Source organism: Procambarus clarkii, chromosome 12 (assembly GCF_040958095.1).
Source record: "Procambarus clarkii isolate CNS0578487 chromosome 12, FALCON_Pclarkii_2.0, whole genome shotgun sequence".
NCBI classification, from domain to species: Eukaryota; Metazoa; Arthropoda; class Malacostraca; order Decapoda; family Cambaridae; genus Procambarus; species Procambarus clarkii.
In genome coordinates, this window is record NC_091161.1 from 47,935,156 (window position 1) to 47,957,468 (window position 22,313).

At 43.6% G+C, this 22,313-nt stretch overlaps 1 pseudogene; it reads left to right on the plus strand.

The window, feature by feature from the left end:
* LOC123772851 (zinc finger protein 271-like) overlaps positions 1-19,270 on the plus strand; it is an 85,954-nt pseudogene extending 66,684 nt beyond the window's left edge.
* The last annotated feature ends 3,043 nt before the right edge of the window (positions 19,271-22,313 follow it).

Below are 22,313 nucleotides of genomic sequence, written 5' to 3' on the forward strand. Positions count from 1 at the left end.
GTTCAGTTTGGGCAAGTTAGGTTAGGTAGGTTCGATTAAGTTATGATAGGTTAAGCTAGTTAAGGTAGGTTAGGTTATGTTGGGTTAGGTTTGGGTAAGTTAGGATAGGTTAGGTTTAGTTAAGTTAGGTTAGTTAAGTTAGGTTTGGGTAAGTTAGGTTAAGTTAGCTTAGGTTAGTTAAGTTTAGCATAGGTTAGGTTAGGTAAGTTTAGGTTAGGTTAGGTTAAGTTTGGGTAAGCTATGTTAGGTGGGGTTATGCAGGGATGTTCAAAGAACAGTTTTAAGATAAAGTGACTAGGAAAATATATTTAACAGAAGTATAAGTTTGATATGAAAAGTTGAACTAGTTACATTTGGGAGTGTTATTTAATGCTTGAAGATGTCTCAGAGAACATTATTGATGTCTTAGAGAACAGCTTTGATGAAGGAAGATATCTTAGAGAACAACATTGATGAACGAAGGTGACTGAGAATAACTTTTGATGACTAAGAATAACTTTAATATCTTAGAAAGCAACTTTGATGACTGAGACTAACTTTTAATGACTCTGAGAATGACTTTTGAGGACATAGGTAGTATTTTGAGGTCTTTAAGATTAACTTTTGTTGGCTCTGAGAATAACTTTTGATGAACGAAGATGTCTTAGAAAAACAACTTCGATGAACGAAGGTGACTTTGAGATTACCTTTGATGACTCTGAGAATAACCTTGATGGCTCTGAGAGTAACTTTGATGACTCTGAGATTAACTCTGATGACTGAGAATAACTTTTGATGTCACTGAGAATAATTTTTGAGGACGAGAGTTGTTTTTTGACGTCTTTGAGTGCATTATTGATGTCTTTGATTGTGTGTTTTGATGTATCAGAGTAACTTTGGTGTCCCGAAGAGTGTCTTTGATGTCTCGAAGAGTGTCCTTGACTATTTTTTTCTTAATGACACAAAATTTTAGTTAAGAACAGTGTTGAAAGATTCCCTTTAACTATTTTTGTACTCTAAGAAATATACTGGACGACTATTGTCGCTAATGAAATGGATGTGGACGCTACTGGGCCTGCTGACGAAACTGACGAAGAGGCCACAGACTTTGATGTGGCATCCCATGTCGAAACCGTGATGAACCCATCTCTGCCAATGTCTCAGGTCGATGATATTTTGTGTAAGGTGTGCTTTAATACATTGGGTCTCATACTGCTGCCCTGCAGATATATGGTAACGTGCGGTGTTTGTCTCGTATCTGTGAGAAAGTGCCCTATTTGCAGATGCGGCATTTCGTATGTTCGTCAACCGATTATTTCCTAAGATGACAAAAAGGCATAGACACTTATTTATTTATGTAAATAAAACTTGTACAAATGTTGAGTTATTTTTCTTTTTATATCCATAAATTGGTATAAATAAGCCCATATTTTCTTGAACAGTATTTTCTTTTTTGGATGGGGGGGGGGTGCAAACAAATACTCAGAGGTCGTAATGCTTGTAAGAACAAAACATTTTTCCAACCGTCACTGGCGAGTCGCCGGCTGGATGGATTGCAATTGCTTAGTTTCTGCCTAAAATAGTTGGTTAGGGGGGGGGGAGACACTGCCTCATTTAGTAAAATTTGCTATGTCCAATAGCTTGGATGTTGGGAACTGAACGAGGTGTCTGCAAGAAGGTTGCTCAACATCCCGTGCGAATATGGACAAAATAGAATTTCTCTCTCTCTCTCTCTTTCAGAGGTAAAGAACCTTTTGAGAACTAGCACTCAAAGGTTAAAAAGATTAAAATAATTTTTATAATTAGAGGGTCAACTAAGATACCGCACTATTTAGAGAAATTTACCATGTCCAATAGCTCGGACTTGGGGAACTGAATGAGGGTCTGCATGAAGGTTGCTCTGCACCAGAGTGAAGAAGGAAAAATGTGGGATTGGATGGAGAGAGAGATAAATAAACATAGGGATAGGTATGGGGAATAGGATGGGGAAAACGAGAGAGAACTTTTTGAGAAAATATACTAAAAATATTTTTTCTCACTTTTGTATCTACACAACATGAGAGCACACAGATATTAAAAGTACACTCCCAGACCTAACTGCCGAACCTCAATCATTTGTTTATTCCATCTGTTCGTTGCTATCCGACCAGTGGACCACCTATGTAGTTCCGCGGCCGGCCACCGATGTAGCTGGTAGCGCTGCTGTTTGTCTTGTTTACCCGCGGCCGACAAAACCCTACCTCTCGCTCACTTATATATCATTGGATATTTTTTGCATCTTGCTACTATTGCGTTTGGAAATGCAGGAAATATGTTGTTTAGGGCTTCAACTAGTAGTGAAGACAAGAGAAAATATATTGTGATGATCGATTATTAGAGCATTCAGCTTATAAAGGAAGATGAATCTGGAATGTCTCCTGTGTGGTGGTTGTAGTGGATGTGTGGTGCGATAGATGTGCAGAGGAATGTGTGTATAAATTCGGGTTTGTGATTCTCTCTCTCCTGACCAAATTTATAATGCCGATGAAACAAGTTTGTACTGGTGTATCTTAACCTAACCAAACCAAACCAAACCAAACCAATCATAGCCAAGCAGAACTAAACATAACCCAGCCAAGCAGAACCAAACAAAACCCAGCCAAGCCAAACCAAACATAACCAAGCCAAACCAAACATAACCCAGCCATGCCAAACCAAACATAACCCAGCCAAGCCAAACCAAACATAACCCAGCCAAGCCAAACCAAACATAACCCAGCCAAGCCAAACCAAACCCAGCCATGCCAAACCAAACATAACCCAGCCAAACCAAACCAAACCCAACCAAGCCAAACCAAACCCAGCCAAGCCAAACCAAACCCAGCAAAGCCAAACCAAACCCAGCAAAGCCAAACCAAACCCAGCCAAACCAAACCAAACCAAACCTAGCCAAACCAAACCCAGCCAAACCAAACCCAATCTTACCTAACCAAACTCAGCCAAACCAATGTTAACTAAACCTAACCAAACCCAAGCAAACCCAAGCAAGAATGACCTTACCTAACCAAAGCAAACCTAACCTAACCAAAGCAAACCTAACCTAACCAAAGCAAACCTAACCTAACCAAACCTAACCTAACCAAAGCAAACCTAACCAAAGCAAACCTAACCAAAGCAAACCTCAGCAAAGCAAACCTAACCAAAGCAAACCTAACCAAAGCAAACCTAACCAAAGCAAACCTCAGCAAAGCAAACCTAACCCAAGCAAACCTAACCTAACCAAAGCAAACCTAACCAAAGCAAACCTAACCTAACCAAAGCAAACCTAACCAAACCCAACCTAACCAAACCTAACCTAACCAAAGCAAACCTAACCAAACCCAACCTAACCTAACCAAACCTAACCTAACCAAAGCAAACCTAATCAAAGCAAACCTAACCAAAGCAAACCTTAACCAAAGCAAACCTAACCAAAGCAAACCTAATCAAAGCAAACCTAACCAAACCAAAGCAAAACAAACCTAACCTAACCAAAGCAAACTAAACAACCTAACCTAATCAAACAAAAACCGAACCCTCCCCTCAACATCTGTGCCTCAACCCCCAGTTAACACCACTACTGTATACTCATCAACACATCATTCCACGATCATAATTATTAATTGTTATAATATGTAGAGAAACATGTGGACACTTGGTGAGCACCCATATTCACTGATGCTGTATTACCAGTATTCTGTGGCATTTTGTTTGAAGTATCTAGTGAAACAACAATGTACTGTTACGTACTTTTTTACATAAGGATATTATTTTTCGTGCTTGGGGAAGAATTCGACTACTTATCCAGACACGACTACATATCCAATCATAGTTGGGCCCCGAGGTGTCTGGATGATAGGATGTTGAGTGTATTACTTTATATGGTTATATTATATTTCTTATTTTTTAAAGATAGATAATAGGAATGAGCACGCCAGCCAAACCTGATTTATTAAAATATAATATTATGAATGGGTTAAAGTATGTATGTAATGTTTATTATAAAATCATTATAATACATTCTTTTTCTTCATTATAATACACACTTTATATAGAAAATATAATGACTATTAATTTTGTTCATAGTTTACTCATTATTTTTAAATATAGAGTTTTTTGCAAGATCATTGCTGATATGCGCCCAGGGATTTGGGTGGCGGCGTTCCCTTTGGATACATATATAGTTTTGCGAAATCATGTTGATTCATGCGTGAGTGGGGTGGCTTCGGGAAGACTGTAGGACATTTGCTGGGGAAGGGAAGGGGTGTGAGAGGTAGTTGTTCCCGAGTTCAGAGGTGTGAGTGTATTTAAGTTTGAAGCTGTTTTTATTTTTTACTAATTTTACGGCCGTGGCGGGTAGGCAGTTCCGCACAAAACATGATTTGTTTTTTTGTTTTATTATTAATTTTTGTGACTGCAAATGCTAGTAGGTAGCTTCGACGAGGGCAGGAAGCCGGTGGCTTGTCTGAGGTCTCTCCATTTTGCCCTGATGATCCTTTCGTTTTTTTTTTTTTCTAAAAGCTCAGAAGAGTTTATTTGGCTGATTTTTCGGCTTCGGCAGGAAGGTGGTTCCATAAGTTATTATAACCTGCCATAGGACGGTTTTCTTTATGCTGTCCCTCATTCCAATGGCTTAAGAAATACTATTGTTGAGATAACTGTTATAATTGTACTTACGGAATCTTGGGGATAGAATTTCAGAAATATATATGTAGCTTCGGTGATTATATCAATGAGAGAAATGGCGAATATATTGGGACCCTCGACAATAACAAATGTGATTTGTTGTGATGCCAAAAAATATAGCTTAATACAGAACATATATATATTATACAAGGAATTAAACTTTTATTAATTGAACACTAAAGAGGTAATTAATCTTTACAAGTGTTAAGATATTGAGGTTGGGACTCTGCCCCCTCACGAAATGGCTGATGCAACTGGGAAAATCGTGTATAATTCTAAAAATTGCATAACTCTAACCCAATGCTTTCTAAATTTTTATTTCAAAGGTTAACATTTGTTTTGTGGCATATTTCCATATTAAAAATAAATTCAAACCTCTGCAAATATAAATATAAAGCGCTTGGAACTATAGAAAATGCAGCATTGCTATGTTTTGTATTGCAAAAAAATCCAACTGACTTCATGTTCAAATAACGACAGTTTATCGCAGTTGACCCTTAAACATCCCGTTTGTTCATTAAATCCCCTATTGATGATTTTTTTATAATTATACATAAAGTGATGTAAGCTTTGCTATGGTGACCCCCTCCCCATCCGGCCCGTTGGCGTCGTGAGGGGGCTTGGTGGACGGCTGCCGGAGTGTGATGCTCCGTGGGGCAGTCCTCTGTGCTTTTCTGGCCTTGCACTCCTGCTGCTGTCTTCTCTATAATTGTGCCGGATCGCTTTTCCTTTTCCTTATGTTTCGTTTTTCTCCCCCTCTTCTCCTATCTGCTTGTCGTTTCCTCCCGACCTTTTGCTTGTTTTGGATTATTTCTTTGGACTTCTTCTATTTTGACGCCCGGGTGCTTGAGGAGGCATACTCTTGCACCCGTAGAACTGTAGTACCCAACGTCTCGAGCGAGGGGAACCTTTTATTGTCAATCCCCCTTTCGTCGCTGAACCCGATCTCGACGGACTGACGGTTCTTAAGGTGGCGTTTGTGGGGCGTATACTCACGACGCACCCCTAGGGGGCCCCGGCATGATCGGCGATAGCTTCATGTTGGGTGTCCTGCCTCTAATTGTGGCTCCATGGTGGGTATGGGGGCACATTCGTGGATGAATTTCTTTCTCTTCGTCTCTATGTTGAATGTTTCCATTGTACCCTCTCAGGCTCGTGGGGTGGGCGACCAAGCCCCCGAGTCGGCCTGTATTGGAAGACCAGGCTCTGTAGCTTTCGCTGCGTTGGGCCCCAACCTTGCTCCTCCTTTGACCGTCCTGACTTCTTCCCCCAGCTCCCCTCCCTTCTCTGTGGTTGGGTCGAGCCTCCAACCCCCGGTGGTGACCACTTCGTCCCCTGGTGCGGCTAAGTCTCTCGTTGTGACTACTGCGCATTTTGACCCCCTCTCTCTCTGGGGGTTCTCAACGCCGTTCGCGCCCCAGCCGCACTCGCTCGATTCCTTCCCGTGCTGATGCGTATCAGGCCTTGTTTGATCCTGCTTCATGGGCCAAATACTTTGATCTCCTCCCTCTTGACGATTTCTCCCTCCATCGGCATCTTGTAGATTCCGTGGATGCATCTGTTACTTTCAACCCCACTCGTCTCGGTACACGTGTCGTTGCTGCTCCTTCTCAGGATGCAGCTTCTCGCTTGGCTGCCTTATCTTGCCTTGGCGAGATTCCTGTTCGGGTCTCCAAGAACGTTCAGATGAATGTCAGTGTTGGCACTATTCTCCTCCCACCCCATGTTGCAACCGGTGTTCGGAATCTGCAGGATTGCCACGATAATATTCGGCATATCCTTGATGCCCAGGGCCATTCTGTCCTCCAAGTTGACTCGTTTACTCGTCCCCCTCGTGGTCGTCGCCGTCAACCCCTTCGCGTTGTGAAGATTACCTTTGATGGTAGGACCCTTCCATCCTCTGTCATTCTTGCTGGTGCTAGGTGCTCTGTCCAGGAGTATATTCCTTCTCCTCGACTTTGTAACAAGTGCTGGAGGTTTGGGCATGGTGCCCTCCGCTGCTCTGGGACTGTCTCTCTCTGTCCTTTGTGTGGGGGTGAAGGTCACTCTAAGTCGGAGTGCACTTCTCCCCAAGCTCGCTGCCTCAACTGCGGTGAGGCCCATCCTACCTTCTCCCGTGCCTGTGTCCATTACAAGCTTGAGGCAGCCGTCCTCAACCTGAAGCACCGGGAGCGTTTATCTTTTCCTGAGGCGAGGCGCCAGGTTCGCCGGCTCCCGCCTTATACTAACATCTCTTATGCTCGCGTGTTGCGCTCTTCCTCTCCTCGTCCTTCCCCCCTTCCTCAGACTCACAACCGTTTCCGGGCCTTGGACCCTGATATGCCCACTGCCCTCTCCTGTGTCCCTTTGTGTTCTGTCCCGAGGGGTCCCCCTCCTGGTCCTCTGTCTGGGGTTCCCCTTCTTTCTACCCGGTCTGTCATGTCTCCTGTGTCTTCTTCCTCGTCCCCCTCCGATCCTCCTTCCCTTCCTCTTCCTCCATCTATCGGCTCTCCCCGCCGCCTGTCGGTGCAGGCGGATGTCCATCGCTCTCCTAACGGTCGTCGTGTGTGCTCTCGTTAATCTTCTCCTGTTGAGACACTGGAATCCGTTGCCCGGTACGTAGTTGCTGGGACATCAGTCTCTTTAAGTCAGAAGCGTAAGCCTGGCTCCTCTCCTTCCTCCTCCCCGGCGGGTAAGAAGGCTTCGCTTTCTTCCTCAGCTCCTACTTCTGGCTCTGTTGCTCCTTCCCCTCCCGTTTCAGTGATTGCGCCCCCTGTTCCTGCTATGGAGGTTTCTTTGGTCTCTGCTTCCCTTTCGGTTGCTGCTCTTGCTGGGGTGCGCTCCCCTCTTTCTACTCCCCCTCATCCTGCTGCTGTCCTTGACTGCTCCATTGTCTCCTCCTTCCTCCTCCTCCTCTTCCTCCTCCTCCTCCTCCTCCGGACCCCGCCCACCCACCTCTGATCTGTTCTCCCGTTTCCTTCCCTCTATCTTTGATCAGTTTACCCATGCCCCCTAACCCTGACTTTGCTGACCCTGATCCCGACCCTGATATTCTTTAACGTACTCTGTTGCTCTTTCGCCTTTGTTTCTTCCTTGTTCTCTGTTTTTGTCCTTTCTCTTCTCGTCGTTGTCCATTCTTCAATGGAACGTTCGAGGTTATTACGCCAATTTCCTCGAACTCCAACTTCTGATTTCGCGGTTTTCGCCCTTTGTGTCTGTCTCCAGGAGCTGATGCTTGGTGCTCGTCCTGGTCATTTTCGTGGCTATTCCTTTCTCTCCCCCCCCCCCCCCCCCCCCAGCCGTTGCTGGGGCTTCTAACTCTTCTGCTCTCTTCATTCGTGCTGATGTTCCCTTTGTTCCTTTACGTTTTCCTTCGCCTCTCCATTGTTCTGCTGCTCGTGTCTTTGTGGGGAAATGGTACACAGTTTGTTCCATTTATCTCCCCCCGAGTGTCCCGCTCTCTCTTCCTGATTCGAAACGCCACCTAGACTCCTTGCCGGAGCCTGTGCTCCTGCTGGGTGACTTCAATTGTCATCATTCTCTTTGGGGTGACGTTCTGACGAATACCCGGGGTCGCCTTCTTGAGCCGTTTATCCTCTCTTCTTCCCTGTCTCTTCTGAATTCTGGTGAGCCCACTCATTTGGACTCTCGGACTCGCACCCTTTCTTGTCTTGATCTTTCTCTCTGCTCTTCTTCTCTTTACTTAGATTTCACGTGGCAGGTTCTTGATGAACTCCATGGAAGTGATCATTTCCCCATCCTTGTTTCCTTTTTCTCTTTTCGCCCTTCCCTCTCTTTCCCTAGGTGGCAGTTTGCTAAGGCGGACTGGACCCTATTTACCCTCAGTGCTGCTCTCTCTGACATCTCCCTTCTGCCTCTCTCTCGCGCTCTCCTCCTTTTTCATGACACTGTCTTCAAAGCTGCCCTCCGCTCTATTCCTCGATCTTCCTCTCGGGGTTCACGGAAGTGCGTTCCCTGGTGGAATGCAGACTGTGCTCGGGCTGTCCGCTGTAAGCGTGCAGCCTGGAAGAGGCACCGCCGTAGGCAGACGACCGATTCTTTTCTTTTCTTTCGGAAAGCGAGTGCGGTGGCCCATAGGGCCATCCGTCCGGCTAAACGTGAATGTTGGGCATCTTATGTCTCAACAATTACGTCCGAAACCCCTCTGACCCAGATCTGGAAGCGTATCCGCAAGATAGCGGGTAAGTTCGTTCCCGATGTTTCACCGGTCCTTCACCTCCATGATACTCTTGTGGCGGACCCGTTGCAGGTCGCTTCCGAACTGGGTTCCCACTTTCCTTCTGTTAGCTCTGGTCTTCATCTTCCCCAATCTTTCCTTCTTCGTAAACCTGTCCTTGAGTCTCGTCCTTTAGATTTCTGCACTCATCTTCAGCTTTCCTATAATGATCCCTTCCCTCTCTCTGAACTTCGTTCTGCCCTGGCCCTCTGTGGTTCTACAGCGGCGGGCTTCGATGGTATTCATTATGAGATGCTTCGCCATCTCCCTCCGTGCACGTCTCAGTATTTACCGAGTCTGTATAATCGGATCTGGGAGTCGTCGTCAGTCCCTGAGGACTGGCTCGATGCCGTTGTCCTCCCTGTTCGCAAACCGGGGTCTCTGGGTACTTCCCCTAAGGACTTTCGCCCTATTGCTCTCACAAGTTGTGTCTGCAAACTCTTTGAACGTATGGTTAACGTTCGTCTGATGTGGTTCCTGGAACACCATCACCTCCTCTCCCCTTCTCAATTTGGTTTCCGCAAGTGCCGCAGCACGACAGATGTCCTGGTGAACTTGGAGGTCTGTATTCGTACTGCTTTTGCTGCGAAGACCTCCGTTGTTGCCGTCCTTTTTGACCTGGAAAAAGCTTACGACACCACTTGGCGTTATCATATCCTATCTCAACTTCATTCTTTTGGCCTCCGTGGTCATCTCCCTCTCTTTCTCCGCAGCTTCCTCTCTCGTCGTTCCTTTCGGGTGCGCCTTGGTACCGCTCTCTCTGCCTCTTTTCAGCAATACGAAGGTGTGCCCCAGGGTAGTGTTCTGAGCACTACTCTTTTTCTGGTTGCCCTCAATGGTCTTCTTTCCTCTCTTCCTTCTGGTGTCTTCTCCACCCTCTATGTCGATGATCTTACCCTTTGCTGTCAGGGTGATGATTCGCCTCTCCTTCAGCGCCGGCTTCAACTTGCAATTGATGCCGTGTCGTCTTGGGCCACCGATCATGGCTTCAAGTTCTCTACTTCTAAGACTTGTGCCATGACTTTTACACGGAAACGGGTTGTTCTTCGTCCCTCTTTGTCACTTTATAGTCATCCCCTTGAATACAAAGATTCCGCAAAGCTTTTGGGGTTATTCCTTGACACTCGTTTGTCTTGGTCTCCCCATATCTCTTACCTCCGTGTTCAGTGCTCTAAGGCCCTTACCCTCCTTCGGGTCTTGTCCCATACTTCTTGGGGGGCAGATAGGCGCACTCTCCTTGCTTTACATTCCTCGCTCGTCCTGTCTAAGCTCGATTATGGTTGCCCTGCTTACTCGTCTGCTTCTCCTTCTACTCTTCGCCGTCTTGATGCTTTGCACCATACTGGGTTGCGCCTCAGTTCTAGTGCCTTTCGTTCGACTCCCGTCCTTAGCTTGTATGTTGACACTGGCTTCCTGTCTCTCCAGGACCGCCGTGATTGCTGCTGTCTTCGCTATCTTGCGCGGTCCTTGCAACATCCTTCCTCTCGCCTCTGTCGTGTTTTAACTTTTACCCCTCCTGCGGTTTCTGTTCCTCTTCACCACCTCCCTCTTTCTGTACGGTTATCTTGCCTCCAGGATTCTCTTTCCGTTCGTATTTCTGATGTTTCTCCTCGTGTTGTTCCTTCTTTGCCCCCGTGGAGGGTCCCTCTTCCGCGGTTTTGTACATCCTTGACCCGTATCACTAAAGCTTTTACCCCTCCTACGGTTCTAAAACGCCTTTTCCTTGAGCACTTTTCTTCTCACTCCCGCTCCGTTTCTGTCTTCACCGATAGGTCTAAGTCAGAGGACGGTGTTGGCTACTCTGTTGTTTTTCCTGATCGCACTTATATGTGTCGCTTACCTCCGGAGACTAGCATCTTTTCAGCGGAACTTTATGCTATTCTCCATGCTCTTCGTCTCCTGCTTTCTCGTTGTCAGTCTTCCTTTGTAGTTGTTGTTGACTCTCGTAGTGCCCTCATGGCTCTCGGGTCCTTTAATCCGGTTCATCCAGTAGTTGTCGAGATCCAGCATTGGCTGTTTCTTGTTCACAGTAAATTTAAGTCGGTTGAGTTTTGTTGGGTTCCCAGCCATATTGGTGTGTCTTTAAATGAGCGTGCGGATGCTGCCGCCAAGAAAGCTGTCCGCTCTTGTCCCATCTCTCGTAAAGGCATTCCGTATTCCGACTTTTACCCGGTTATCCATTCCTCAGTCTTTACCCGTTAGCAGGCTTCTTGGTTGTCTGTTACTGGTAACAAGCTACGTACTCTTAAATGTTGTGTTTCCTCATGGCCGTCCTCCTTCCACCGTAACCGGCGGTGGGAAACAGCTCTGGCGAGGTTGCGTATTGGCCATACTCGCTTAACCCATGGTCACTTGATGGAGCGCCACCCTGCTCCTTATTGTCCTAGTTGCATTGTCCCTCTTACGGTCGTGCATGTCCTTCTTGAATGTCCTGACTTCCAGGACGAGCGTGTGTCTTGCTTTCTGACCGCCCCTCGCGGTCACCTGTCCTTCGATAGAATTCTTGGTGACTCGGATACTTTTGATATTGTTCGCCTTATGCGTTTTTGTTCTCGTATTGGCATCCTTGGTGATATATAGCGCTCTCTGATTATTTTGCGCATTTGATGGTGCTACATAGCCTTCCCGGTTTGGTGCCTTTTTTTGATAATTACTTTGCTATGGTGATGATGTGAATCTAGTTTGGGGAACGATTTCAATATGATAAACATTCTCTGGCTAAATGATTAATGGCTCACACAGACAATTATTAAATTTAAATTATTATTTTTGCTTCCACAGAAAATGAAATCTTTACTTTGGCTACAGAAAACGGTGCAAGAGCTCGGGGGTGACTTGGGTAAACAGTTTCAACCTAAAACACTACATATATAAACATGCCTTTCTTGACCTCATTTTTAATTTATATAGAGTACTGAAAGCTCATTTTCCATAGGAAATATACTAAGGAATTTATTTTATGACTAGAGCGTAAACTAGGACCCCTCATTCAGATTAAAAGCACGACAATTATTGACTTAAACATTTACCCATCATCAAACACACACGACTCTCCGAAGCCATTTAAACCCCAAATATCCAACCTCCACATGCTATCCTGGTTCCTTGGGTTGCCTACCATGACTGAGAACCCCACAGTTTCTTGCAAATTCAAGAAAAGGCTTACACAGTAATATCCAACTTGTTCTTTGTAAGGAACCTTGACCCTCTGTATGCATGACCCCATTGGGTCACTCGTAGGTAGGGGGCCCCTACTGATGACATCAGGTCATGTGACACCCCTGCAACGCTGGGTGAATTTTTCTTCTGGAGACCCAATTTGGCCTCAGGCTACCACTGACCAGATGTTTTCTCTGGAACAAAATTGAAAGAAAATGGGATGTATATCTGGGGAAACAGCACAAATATAACTCGAGTCTTTGTTCCCATTTATTTTTTCACATGGCTATTTTTACCTGATTATTGAAACCCTACCAAATACAGTGGCACCTCGACATACGATTGCCCCTACTTACGAAAATTTCGAGTTACGATGTAAATTTCATAGAAAAATGCGACTCGACGTCCGATGGTGTCGTCGACTTCCGATATTTGTTGGTACACGTTCAGGTCGACCAAGCGAGTGGTTCCCAGTCACGCGGCCGACCTACCTCTTCTTTTGTGGTGATTTTTTGCATTTTGTACATTAAAGTAATTGGCAGTGGCAGGTAGATGGGCTTGGTGGGTGAACAGGTTCGAGCAGGCAAGTGGGTGAGCAGGCAGGTGGGTGAATAGGTGGGTGGGTGCATTGACAGGTGGGTAAGTGGGCGTGCAGGCATGTGGGTAAACAGGTGGGTGCCGGGGAAGTGGGTGAACAGGTGGGTGGGTGAGTTGAGCAGGTTGGTGGATGGATTGGCAGGTGGGTAAGAACGGTACAGGTCTATAATTTAGAGGGTCTTCTCGAATACCATTTTTGTAGATTGGAATTATGTTTGCCATTTTCCATATACTGTATCTGCTAAGATTCCTGTGCGCAGGGATTGGTACCTGTTTGTAGTCTGCTGGCTGATATATTTTACCTATACTGTATATCTTTGTTTTATTTGGAGAAAGAACCATTATAGTATTGGAATTATTAAAAAAAAAATCCTATTTGGGAAATCTTTACTAGATTTCGAAGATTCTGTATTTGGTATTTGTTGACTTTAAACGACTTGGTAATCTCTCAATCTTTTCTTCCACAGCTCCTACGGTCACCAGAAGAATAATACATGCAATGCCAGAAACCAGTGGCATTGAATAATACCTGCAGTGTCAGGACCCAGTGGTGTTGAATAATACCTGCAGTGTCAGCATCCACACAGTGTCAGATATACTGCATACATGTTGTCAGCAGCATTATGAAACACATTATGGTGTAAGAAATACTACATGTAAATGGGTAAGACTGTCTTCAGCACACTCATGTGAATGACTACATGTATTATCAATATGTCATGCATTATTAACATCTCATGTACTATGGTAACAAAGGAAATGTGTATTTAAATTAAATTTGGTGTATCATTAATATAAAAATCTCGGTATTTATTAGTTCATTGTGTATGTGGTACAGTATTGTTTTTAATACTATTGTTTGACAAGAATACATTTTAAGATTTTCAAATTAATTATTTTTATTATCAGGTTCTAATATAAAAAAGTTTAATATATATTTTCAGTTTTAAAACATTTCATACTTTTTCTCCTATGTGAGCCATTGTAAATGTTGAGAAAGCATTAAAATAAATAATCTTTATACTGTATAGTAATTATGATTTTTTTCTTAGGTAATTTGCTCTTAAGCTCAAAAGGCTCTCCAAATAAGATAATATATCAGTGTTCTTAATGCTCAGAATTTATTTATTTATTCACTTATTTACATGACTGTATTGGGGATTTAAAAATAACAATGTGCATGGTACATTGGATCAGTAAGTTCTTGTAAAAATCACATACGTATATTTTTGCAAATGACAAACCACATGAGGGTCCACTGTACCTGACTCTCTTGCTATGGTTATATTTATAATAAGACATCCATCAGTTCTGTGGTTATATTTATAATAAGACATCCATCAGTTCTGTGGTTATATTTATAAGAGAACATCCCTCAATTCTCTGATCATATTTATAATAAGACATTCCTCAGTTTTTTGGTTATATTTATTATAAGACATTCCTCAGTTCTGTGGTTATATTTATAATAAGACATTCCTCAGTTCTGTGGTTAAATTTATAATAAGACATCCCAAATTCTGTGGTCATATTTGTAATAAGGTTCTGTAGTGAAACATCTTAATACTGTGGCTGTATTTATAATAAACCATCCCTCTCTGCTGTTGCTATATGTACAGTATGATAAATCAGTATAATTATAAATAAATTTATAATATATTTAATTTTCCTATACAAAGACATTTTGTTAAATCTTAAAAAAAAAAAATTGCCACAGGATTTGTTTGTAATATTTACAAAGTTATACACGGACACTAACTTTCCTGCTGGTGAACGCATGTGGAGACGTAGATTTGTATGTTTGCTTTTACACTTGCTGATTCACAGGAAATATTGTAGAGTATATTTTATGTCTAGCACATTTTATAATATAATAAGCACAATATTATCTTACTATTTATGAATAATACCAGTGGTTTACATATTGTAACTTTTTTCCATTCTCTTGTGTCTTTGACAAGTAATTAAATTACTTTATATTCCTACAAAAGTTAGATTATTCCAATTGCTTATCTGATATTGAGTGCCATCTGTTGACAACAGAGTTAACACTATAACCTGTGTGCTCTATTCTGGTTACTCTATACTGATTGCTATGTAGTTACTTGAATTATTTATGTATCCGACAGTCCAAGTGTTTTTGGCATCTCTTAACAATATTTGCTTTAGTAATAAATAAAAGCTCATGCATTTAAAATATATCAAATATATTACTAAGATTTATAAAGAACACAACAATTTATAAAGGAGACAAATACTAATAATAATTGTCTACAAGACTTAACTAATGAAATGTAGAATATTTCATTAGATAATACTTGCTTTTTGGATCAAATAGCTGTAAAGGTTTATACAATCAAGAAAACTGTACAAATATTTATTCAAAAGAAAAATGTCATCAGTGTTGAATGTTCAAAATTATATTATGAAAACATCTCGCATAATAGCATACAAAACATTTAGAGAAAAAAAGTAAATACATTGTCTAAACTACTTTCAAAAATATCAAAATTTATATAAGTGACAGTTCAGGAGAAAAGTCATGTCACTGTAGAATGTGTCTGAAAGACTTTAAAAATAAATTATGGCTAATAACACACACACAAGGATTCATACAGGAGAGAAACCATATCACTGTTCAGTGTGTCAAAAAGATTTTTCATTTAAATCAAATCTAATAACACACATGAGGATTCATACAGGAGAGAAACCATATCACTGTTCAGTATGTCAAAAAGATTTTTCACTTAAATCAAATCTAAGAATACACATGAGGATTCATACAGGAGAGAAACCATATCACTGTTCAGAATGTCAAAAAGATTTTTCACTTAAATCAAATATAATAACACACATGAGGATTCATACAGGAGAGAAACCATATCACTGTTCAGTATGTCAAAAAGACTTTTCACAAAAATTATCTCTAATAACACACATGAGGATTCATACAGGAGAGAATGCATATCACTGTTCAGAGTGTCAAAAAGACTTTTCACGAAAATCAAATCTAATAACACACATGAGGATTCATACAGGAGAGAAACCATATCACTGTTCAGAATGTCAAAAAGACTTTTCATACAAATTATCTCTAATAACACACATGAGGATTCATACAGGAGAGAAACCATATCACTGTTCAGTATGTCAAAAAGATTTTTCATTTAAATCAAATCTAATAACACACATGAGTATTCATGCAGGAGAAAAGCCATATCACTGTTCAGAGTGTCAAAAATACTTTTCACACAAATTATCTCTAATAACACACATGAGGATTCATACAGGAGAGAAACCATATCACTGTTCAGTATGTCAAAAAGACTTTTCACTTAAATCAAATCTAATAACACACATGAGGATTCATACAGGAGAGAAACCATATCACTGTTCAGTATGTCAAAAAGACTTTTCACTTAAATCAAATCTAATAACACACATGAGGATTCATACAGGAGAGAAACCATATCACTGTTCAGAATGTCAAAAAGACTTTTCACACAAATTATCTCTAATAACACACATGAGGATTCATACAGGAGAGAAACCATATCACTGTTCAGTATGTCAAAAAGACTTTTCACTTAAATCATCTCTAATAACACACATGAGGATTCATACAGGAGAGAAACCATATCACTGTTCAGAATGTCAAAAAGACTTTTCACACAAATCAAATCTAATAAAGCACATTAGGATTCATACAGCATAAGAGTCATTTGAATATTGTAAAAAACACACAGAAATCACAATAGCGTGATGCATCAATGAACAAATCCACAAGAACCGTGACGATGATTTGAACCTATGTCCAAGATCATCTCAGACGCTGCCTTATCGACTGAGCTACGACATGGTAAAAAGAGTTGAAACCAGAAGTTTTACTGAACTTACTTGAATCCTGCAGTCTCTCCAAGACACAAACCAGGGTTTTACACAGCTCCCTCATGCACTCTAGCTATGTCAATAGGCCGTTCTACCTCTTCTGACGTAGGTTCGAATCCTCGTCACAGCCCTTGTGGATTTGTTCATTGAAGCATCACGCTATTGTAATTTGTGTGTGTAATGAAGTGAGGGGAAGAGGTAAAACAACCAAAGAACTCCCTCCCAAAAGAAAACAATAAAACTTACATGGTTATTACTTTCTCTTTTCCCCTCCAGCTTTTACTGCACATAACTCTACTGCTCTCTTGATCTGTCTTGATATTCCCTTCATCCCCCGACTTTTTCAGTCACCCTTTCAGTGATTTGTGGTCCGTATCTTTGTGAGTAAATGGTATGCAGTCTGTTCCGTTTATCTCCCCTCAAATTTTACGCTTTCTCTTCATGATCCTAAACACTTGTTGGACTCTTTACCAGAGCCTATGCTCCTTTTGGATGATTTTAACTGTCAGCATACCCTCTGGGGAGATATTCTGACAAACACCCGGGGACACCCTCTTGAACCATTTGTGCTCACTTCTCTTCCTTTATAACTAGTGAATTCTGGTGAACCCACTCATGTTGATTCCTACCATTTCCTGTATTGATCTTTCTGCTTATCTTCTCTTTATATGGACTTCACCTGGGGGGTTCTTGATGACCTACATAACAGTGACCTTTTCCCCATCCTTCTCACTTTTCTTCTCACCCTCCCCTCCCCTTTCCTAGGTGGAAGTTTGACAAGGCTGTTTGGAACCTCTTTACCTTTGTGTTACTCTTTCCGACCTCTCTGATTTTCCTCTTTCCCGAGCCCCGGTTGAGGGCCTCGTAGCCTGGTGGATAGCGCGCAGGACTCGTAATTCTGTGGCGCGGGTTCGATTCCCGCACGAGGCAGAAACAAATGGGCAAAGTTTCTTTCACCCTGAATGCCCCTGTTACCTAGCAGTAAATAGGTACCTGGGAGTTAGTCAGCTGTCACGGGCTGCTTCCTGGGGGTGGAGGCCTGGTCAAGGACCGGGCCGCGGGGACACTAAAGCCCCGAAATCAACTCAACATAACCTCAAGATAGCCCCCCTCCTCCTTTCATGACACAGTTTTTGATGCTGCCCTCAGCTCTGTTCCTCGCTCTACCTCCTGGGGCGCACAGAAGTGTGTTCCCTGGTGGAATGCAGCCTGTGCTCAGGCTGTCCACTGTAAGCGTGCGGCCTGGAAGAAACACCGTTGTTGATGGACGCCTGATTCTTTGCTTTTGCGCCAGAAGTCAAGTGTGGTGGCCCGTAGGGCCATCTGTACGACTAAGAGTGAGAGTTGGAGATCTTTCATATCCACTATTATGTCTAACACCCCTCTGCCCCTGATCTGGGAGGAAATCTGCAAGTTAGTGGGTAAGTTTTTTCCAGATGTCTTGCCAGTTCTTCACCTCTGTGGTTCTATTGTGGCAGATCCGGTCTCGGTCAAAACCGAACTGGGTTCACACTTTTCAACTGTTAGCTCCGATTCTCATCTTCCGCCTTTCCTTACTCTTAAGCCTCTTCTTGAATCTTGTCACTTAAATTTTCAAACACCTCTTCATCTTCTCTATAACGCTCCTCTCTCTCTCTCAGAACTCCAGTCTGCCCTGGCCTTCTGTGGTTCTACAGCGGCGGGTTCAGATGATATTCATTATGTAATACTTTGACATCTCCCTCCATACATATTTCAGTATTTACTGAATGTTTATAACAGTGTCTGGGAGTTGTCTTCAGTTCCCGAGGACTGACTTGAGGCGGTTATTCTTCCTATTTGAAAACCTAGTTCTCTGTGGTCATTCCCTAAAGACTTTCGCTCCATTGCTTTAACGAGTTGTGTCTGCAACCTCTTTAAATGTATGGTCAGTGTCTGATATGGTTCTTGGAACGCTATCACCCCTCTCTCTCCTTCTCAATTTGGCTTTCGCAAGTGTTGCTGCATGACTGATGTCCTCCTGAACTTAGAGGTCTATGTTTGTACTACCTTTGCTGTGAAGATCTTCATGGTTGCAGTCCTTTTTGACCTGGAAAAGGCGTATGACACCACCTGGAGATACCACATTCTGTTCCAACTCTGTTCTTTTGGCCTTGATGGCAATCTCCCTCTCTAACTCAAGATCTTCCTCTCTTGTCGTTCCCTTAGAATGAGATTCTAAGGGAACCTCTGCCTCTTTTCAGCAATATGAAGGTGTACCTCAAGGTTGTGTTCTGAGCAGTACTATTTTCCTGGTAACCCTCAATGGTCTTCTTTCCTCCCATCCCTCTGGCATTTTCTCTTATGTTGATGATCTTACCCTCTGCTGTCTAGGTGATGACTCGCCTTTTCTCCAATGGCGGCTTCAACTTGCGATTGATGCCATGTCGTCCTGGTCCACCAATCATGGCTTCAAGTTCTCTCCAACTAAGACTTGTGCTATGACCTTTACTCGGAAGCAGGTCGTTCTTCGACCCCACTTTGTCCTCTTTATAGTAATCCTCTTTTATAAAGGATTCTGTTAAACTTTTTGGGTTAATCTTTGATATTTGCTTGTCTTAATCACCCCTTATCTCTTACCTTCGAGTTGAATGCTTCAAAGCCCTTAACTTACTTAAGGTCTTGTCCCATACTTCCTGGGGAGCTGAAAGGCGCATGCTGCTCTCTTTACATTCCTTTCTCATGCTGTCTAAATGCAATTATGGCTGTCCTGCTTACTCTTCTGCCTCTCCCCCCCCCCCTCCCTGTTCAGCTCATTGATGCCATGAGGGGGGCTTAGTGGGCGGCTGCTGGAGTGTAATGCTCCTTGGGACACTCCTCTGCACTTTTGTAGCCTTGTGCTCCTGCTGCTATCCTCTCTAATTGTGCTGAACAACTTTTCCTTTCCCTTCTGTTTCGTTTTTCTCCCCCCTCTTCTCCTATCTGCTTGTCGTTTCCTGCCGACCTTTTGCTTGTTTTGGTTATTCCTTTGGACTTCTTCTATTATGACGCCCGGGTGCTTGAGGAGGCATACTCTTGCACCCGTAGAACTGTAGTACCCAAAGTCGAGAGCGAGGGGAACCTTTTATTGTCAATCCTCCTTTCATCACTGAACACGATCTCGACAGACTGACGGTTCTTAAGGTGGCGTTTGTGGGGCGTATACTCACGACACAGCCCTAGGAGGCCACGGTATGATCAGCAATAGCTTCTTGTTGGGTGTCCTGCCTCTAACTGTGCCTCCATGGTAGGTGTGGGGGCACATTTGTGAATGAATGTTTCTTTTTCGTCCTCATGTTAAATTTTGATTCTCCTTTACCTTCTCAGGCTCGTGGGGTTGGCAACCAAGCCCCTGAGTCGGTCCATGTTGGAAGACCAGGCTCTGCAGCCTCCGCTGCATTAGGCCCCGACCTTGCTCCTCCTTTGGCCAGAATGTTTTGGCATTTTGGCAGTAATGTGCATTTACAAAGGTGAAATGTAATTCTGATCAGCTTCCATATATACTTTATACACATTCATATACATACACACACACACACATATTGTGACTGCGTTCCCCCCCTGATATTTCTCCCACGCCTGCTGTAAGAGTCATATCCACTTTGCCCGAGCGTTCTGTTCATTACTGGCAGCAGTTTGATATATGTGGGGGAGTGTAATGTTCTCGCGTTGGCGAGAAATTCGTAAAAGAAGAGTATTTTGGCCTGTGGTATAGGCCCTTTAGGGAGCCAATATGGCGCTGGCCCCTCTGTTTTGTTGCCAAAACTGTGTGACGTCAGTGACACCAGATTGGTCACCGACAGCGACGTGGCACAGGGAGCCAATGAAAACCTCCCGTGGCAAATATGATGTCACGAAGGCAGGGGGGGTCCGGTCATCCCGCCACTCTGGCGCCACCAGTGTGAGATAGCACACCAAGGAGGTCGGACGTGTGCTGGGGGGGTCCTGTCAGTTGGATAGTTTACCCCATCTCTGGAGGAGTTACGCATCACCAGTGGTCTGCCAGCACCTGTGGGGTCTTCCTTCGTTCATGTGTTTGACCAGAGAGGGAATTGATGGAATATTGAGCAACAAGTGCTCCCGGGACAGGTGTTGTGCAGGTGAAGTCTAGGCAGTGACGTATGGGACGTCTGATAGCTTCACAGTGATGACGTAGTGGCTGGGCCGATCCTCCGTGAGGGAATCAGTCTGACACGAAACGTCAAGGTGGACGGATGTGTGAAGGTTGGTCCTGTCAGTTTGACAGTTGTACCCCGATCCCGTGGATCTTACGCGTCACCCGTAGTCTGCAAGTACGCCGAGAGGTCTTCCTTCATTCCATGTGTGGACCGAAGAGGGAATTGACGGAATATTGAGCATCAAGTGCTCCAGGGTCAGGTGCTGTGCAGGTGAAGCAGTGAATGAAGAAACTAATTGGGAATCCGGACGACTGCAGCCGAGAAGTAGGTTGTTAGCCGTAGCTGGGAGAAGTCGACGGCCGGGAGACCGACTCCAACCCTACAAGACGTTGTGGAGGAGCACGGACCTGCAGAGGACAGAACACGGAGACGACGCATTTATTTTGGGACATTGAGTGAGTTCCTGGAGGACACAACAGTGTGTGTGTTACCTTACCTTGAGGTTACCTTGAGGTGCTTCCGGGGCTTAGTGTCCCCGCGGCACGGTCGTCGACCAGGCCTCCTGGTTGCTGGACTGATCAACCAGGCTGTTGGACGCGGCTGCTCGCAGCCTGACGTATGAGTCACAGCCTGGTTGATCAGGTATCTTTTGGAGGTGCTTATCCAGTTCTCTCTTGGACACAGTGAGGGGTCGGCCAGTTATGCCCCTTATGTGTAGTGGAAGCGTGTTGAACAGTCGCGGGCCTCTGATGTTGATAGTTCTCTCTCAGAGTACCTGTTGCACCTCTGCTTTTCAACGGGGGTATTCTGCACATCCTGCCATGCCTCCTGGTCTCATGTGATGTTATTTCTGTGTGCAGGTTTGGGACCAGCCCCTCAATTATTTTCCACGTGTAAATTATTATGTATCTCTCCCGCCTGCGCTCAAGGGAGTACAGATTTAGGCTCTTTAGTCGGTCCCAGTAATTTAGATGTTTTACTGAGTGGATTCTAGCAGTAAAGGATCTCTGCACGCTCTCCAGGTCAGCAATTTCTCCAGCTTTGAAAGGGGCTGTCATTGTTCAGCAGTACTCCACTCTAGAGAGCACAAGCGTTTTGAAAAGTATCATCATCGGTATAGCATCTCTAGTGTGAAAAGTTCTTGTTATCCAACCTGTCATTTTTCTTGCAGTTGTGACGGCTACTTTATTGTGTTCTTTAAAGGTAAGGTCTTCCGACATGAGTACACCCAGATCCTTTACATTGCCTTTTCGTTCTATGTTATGATTTGCCTGAGTTTTGTACGTGGTTTCTGTTTTTATATTTTCAATTTTTCCGTAGCGCATGAGCTGGAACTTATCCTCGTTAAACACCATATTATTTTCTGTAGCCCATAGAAAGACCTGATCTACATCTGATTGGAGGTTTGTCGTGTCCTCTATGTTGCCAACTCTCATGAAAATCCTAGTGTTATCACAAAGGATGATACAGTGCTATAGGTTGTGTTCTGGTCTATGTCCGATATGAGGATGAGTAAAAGAACTGGAGCAAGCACAGTACCCTGGGGGACTGAGCTCTTCACGGTTGATGGGCTGGATTTTATTTTGTTGACTATTACACATTGGGTTCTGTTAGTCAGGAAATTGTAGATCCATCTGCCTATTTTCCCATTAATT